This window comes from Lathyrus oleraceus, chromosome 3 (genome assembly GCF_024323335.1).
Source record: "Lathyrus oleraceus cultivar Zhongwan6 chromosome 3, CAAS_Psat_ZW6_1.0, whole genome shotgun sequence".
NCBI classification, from domain to species: Eukaryota; Viridiplantae; Streptophyta; class Magnoliopsida; order Fabales; family Fabaceae; genus Lathyrus; species Lathyrus oleraceus.
In genome coordinates, this window is record NC_066581.1 from 46,500,085 (window position 1) to 46,505,131 (window position 5,047).

The following is a 5,047-nucleotide window of genomic DNA, read 5'->3' on the forward strand; positions in this document are numbered from 1 at the left end:
TAAGGAAAAAGTCCCATTGGGAGTAAAAACATTTCACGTGAAAACAGAGAAAATCGTGAAAAGGGAAAAGGGCAGAGAAGAGGAGAAAGGAGCTGAAGAGCAAAGGTTGAAGAACGGAAAGGCTTGAAGCTCAAAGATTCGCCGGATTGTTAAGGTAAGGGGGGGTTTATCGTCGATTAATGGGTATTTTAGGATAATATGTCATGGGTAGTGATAAGCCGTTAATTTGACCCTAATTGGGATTTGTAAATGTTGAAATGTTGTTGGATGAACTGTGCTGAAAGTTGAAATTAAATCGGTATTTGTGTGAGTAATGTTTTCCCGATCGTATAGCTGTTTACGGAATCGGAATCGGAGGTCCGGAAGTCCTCCAACGGCGGAATTCTGCATTCTGCCGTGTGTTAGCGCAGGAATTGTTGTTTGGTCTGCGTTAACCGGTTAACCCAGGGTGTTAACCGGTTAACACTGTATTGAAATGTGAAAATATTGAGTTTTTGCCTGCGTTAACCGGTTAACCCAGAGCGTTAACCGGTTAACGCTGTTGCGTTTTGCCAGAAAGTGAGTTTTGCCTGCGTTAACCGGTTAACCCAGGGCGTTAACCGGTTAACACTGTTGCAGAGTGAAAAATTATTGTTTTTAAATGTGGTGTACCTAATTGAGGGTTGGCCTATGTTGCCTATGGTGTAATAGGGATAAATTCCCGCTGTTTTGAGCAGTATATGCAATATTGAAATGTACTAATATTGTGGTTGTTGTTTGGCATAATCTGACATGCTTATGTGATGAAAGATTGATGATGTATAATGATGTACATGATGCTGTGAATGTATATATTATGCATGTATGTGTGAATGGACTGTGGTATGGCTCAGAGTGTGAGCATATGTTTATTCTTGAATTATTGTTGATATTGCATTGCTAGATGATTAGCATGCATGGCATAGCCTTCGGGGCCGTAGCTAATTCCCATAGTGAGGAATTAGTGAGTGAACCATTGTGGGTTTGTTGTTGATGTTTGCATACTAGATGATTAGTGTGCATAGTCTAGCCTTCGGGGCTGTAGCTAATTCCCATGGTGAGGAATTAGTGAGTGAGTCACTAGGTCTCAAATGAGTGGGACTAGTGAGCTTAGTAGCCGTATCTGGAGGGATCGGTGAGCTTGAACTATATGTTCGAGAATAGTCGGTACCGCATGTGTAGAGTCTCATTGCATAAAAATATGTATGGCGTATATTATGAATGGATGTGTTCCAATATTATACGTGTGTTGTGTTGTTGTTAAGTATGATTTGAGATTATACTGGTATTGTATATTGATGTTGAGTATGATGTTTAAGCCAATGAGCTATTACTGAATGTGTATTGCAATTAGGGTGATTGATGTGTTAATTACTTGGCATTACATGTTGTTTTATAATGCTTATTATATTGATTGAGGAACTCACCCTTACAACTATTTTTCAGGTAACGAGAAATGAGTTGAGTAGAAGCAAATGCTTGGAGTCTAGTGTAGTCTCCCTAGTGGGTCATGCTCTGATAGATGTAACATCGGGCGGGAACACTTTGATTATTATTGTTGTTGTTATTGAACTAAATTACATGTGATGTTACATGTTTTGCATGATTGAGTTGATCTCTATCCGCTGCGTAATTGTGCAAATACTTTATATTTAAATTAAATAAAAGAGCATGATTGTTATATTGTTTAAATGGTGTGGAATGTTTGTGTGACACCCTTGGTGCACTATTACTCTGATTATATGTTTATTATTTTAATAAATTTTTGGGGTATTTTAGAAGGGTGTTACATCCTTCACTTAGAATCAGCTTTTGACTTCAACATGAAACTTTTAGCTTATGCTCTCAGCTTTCCAACTCATATTAGAACACATCAATTTGATCCTCATAGCTCAAGTTATGATCTGCACAGTAACAAGGTATGAAATAACTATTTATGCTGAAAATAAAGTACGAAAATAAAATAAAACCAAAAATAAACTTAAATATAAAAACACACTAAAATAGTAAAAATAATATAATAAACTATAGAGTTGCCTAATATGAATATTAGAAGAATATGTATCAAAATACACTGATCATATGCCTAAGTCGAAATTCTGTGTGAAGCAACATGCTTCGACACTTCGACACACTAACAAAACTCAACACACTAGGTGGTTCGACACTTCTTTCCTCTGTCGAGCAACCTGTTTCGACACAAGGAATTATAATTCAACATACCACCTAATTCATTGTGTCTAAGCTATCTATATTCATCATAACTCTTAGTCTTCTGAACACTTCGACCTGAACTCCCTTTGTCATGATGTCTGCAATCTGATTCTCAGTTCTGTAGTGTTCCACATTCATTTTCCCATCTTCTATCTGCTCTCAAAGATAATGGAACCTCGTTTTGATGTGCTTTCTTCGACCATGTGCTATCGGATTCTTCGCCAAATTGATAGCTGACATGTTGTCGATCTTCATGGTAATTGCTTCAGGACTCTTCGATGTTATCTCTTCGACCAGATTCACCATCCATGTTACTTGACATGCACAAAGAGAAGCAGCTATGTATTCTTGTTCACACAATGATAATGCCACTACTGGCTCTTTTCTCGAACTCCAAGCAACTGGTGCAAAAACTTCATCGAAGTCCATTCCTTCTTTATGAAGAAATCCTTTCGCCACAAGTCTCACCTTGTGTCGAATCACTTCTCCTTTGGGATTCAACTTCACCTTGTATACCCACTTCACATCGATTGCCTTCTTGTTCTGGGGTAATTCGACAAGTGACCAAGTGTTGTTGACTTTGATTGACTTCAGCTATTCGTCCATTACTTTCATCCACTTCGAATCTTTCAATGTCTCAGTTGTATTGACAGGTTCGACATCTGCGTAGAAAGCATAATGTACCAGCTCACCTTCTTCATTGACCACATCATCTGATGTAATCACACATTCTTTAAACCTTCCAGGCACGTGTCTTGTTCTTTGAGGTTTGATTGGATATCATTCATAACAGAATTTACATGCCGGCATGAAATCAATCCATTAATTATCATGTAACACAACAAATTATGACATAGTTATTCAAGTGAAATCCACCATAAATTGCATAATTAAACTCCACATTCTAAATATTTAGATTTTTCTGCTAAAACCTCCTTCTAACATGATTTCAAAGCAACTAACCTAGATTACTAACACGCTCCCGTATTCAATAGCCTTGCAAATCCGTCTTTTCAAATTGATCCCTACAAAACCAAATTCTCCTCCAATTTCAACTAATGTCACTCTTCCAAACCAATAACACTTAACCGCTACATTTAGCATGAACAATAGCATCTTCTATAAACATAAACAAAGCAAAAAAACCATCACAGCAAAACAGCTCATCCATCATACTAGCAGCCCTGTAACTAGATTCAATGCACTCACTTCAAACTAACATAAGCAGTGCACTGATTCAACCATTTCCATAACAGAAATTCATCTTTAATTTAGATTTCTACTGAATTGTATATGTGCAACTAATAATTAAATTGCATTTGGAATTAAAAATAATTTTCATAACACAATCCTAACAGGTTTGTTAGCTAACCTTCTCCTTTATTAACTAACCCAACCGACTCATAAATGTTTTTCTAACAGCCTGAACTAACTTAACAAACTGCTAAAATAACCAACTCCAACAGAATAGCATTTGGCTTTTGAATCGAAGGTTCTATAAATAGATACCTATATTGTGATTGGAGGGATATAGATCATTTTCACAAAAAATAAAAACTCTTCACGCTTCATTCTTCATGGCGCTTCACGCACTTCATCTTCATGCTTCATCTTTCTCTCAGTTTTTGAACTGCAAGAGAATTTGCAGAAACTGAACCTCTCTATTGAACCCTCTCATCCTTCAACCTTTCATCTCCACACATTCTTCTATCTTCATCACATCCTCAACCTTCATTGGCAACGACCACACATCACTGCAATAATTCAGAAGAACCAAGAATGAGAATTCGAGCAGAGGAAGACGATTAACGAAAGCAGAAAGTGACAAGTGAAACAAAGAGAAGAGAAATATAACCAGTTTGAAAAGCAGAGCAACGTACCGCCGCGCCAAATTTAAAACACCATGAGTTTATCTCGACTCAATTTGTGGCACGTTTCTTCTGATGTGCCATACGATTCATTGATGTCGAACACGGTAAAGACAACGATTGTTTAGACTTGATCTGGATTTCTACTTGCTGTTGAACGTTTAACACGAGAATCTTGGAGTACCTATAAAGTGGCGCCTCGATTCATCTCACCTCGATAATGCGAGCGGGATAATCCACCTTCTGACTCGATGAAGGAATTCTCGAAAGCCATATCATGGTGACGATGCTGGATTTCTAGCTTTCAAATCGGTTCATTGAAGGTGCGAGCATCGAAACCTCCATACCGGATTCTTCTTGCGAACTTGTGGTGAGGCGTGGCGAACTGAACGAGAAGGTAGGATCGGGCGCGACGGTGAGACCTTCGGAGTATCGCGTCGGAGTCTAGAACGTGTCGAGGATCGACGCGGCGAGGTCTTCGTCTTGAGTTATCTCGATAATGCACAAGCCATGTGACTTTTCATTCTTTTCAAGCCAGGTTTCAACCAGTTAATGCTTGGGCATTGGGTTGAGGCCTTTTGGAGCCTTAAGCCCAAATCGTCCAAATGCTTCTCTGTGGGCCGAAGTGTTGCTATCCACACCCCTAGCGCGACATGCCCCATGTCTTTGTTGTCTTAGACTATTTCAGAAAATTGGGCCCAGAAGAATATAGGTCTGCACTTTTGCTACTAGTTGCACCCCCAATTCCAGGTTCTAAGCCCTCTTCCTTTTGCTGAGGAAGAAACTGATGAAGAAGTATCTGATGAATTGTCTCATCTACTTGAGCACGGGGAAAAAGCCATTTAGCCATTCGAAGAGCAGATTGAGTTAGTCAACATGGGTTCCGAAGATGATGTGAAGGAAGTCAAGGTTGGGTCTCAACTGTGTCTAGAGGTTAAGAAGGGGTT

At 38.8% G+C, this 5,047-nt stretch overlaps 1 long non-coding RNA gene across 1 annotated transcript; it reads right to left on the minus strand.

Moving 5' to 3' along the window:
• Nucleotides 1–3,066: 3,066 nt before the first annotated feature.
• Nucleotides 3,067–4,604, minus strand: LOC127132430 (uncharacterized). Its single transcript, XR_007806715.1, has 2 exons — nt 4,113–4,604; nt 3,067–3,986 (listed from the first exon to the last, which is right to left on the minus strand). It is a non-coding gene; the product is annotated as an uncharacterized LOC127132430 (long non-coding RNA).
• Nucleotides 4,605–5,047: the final 443 nt, after the last annotated feature.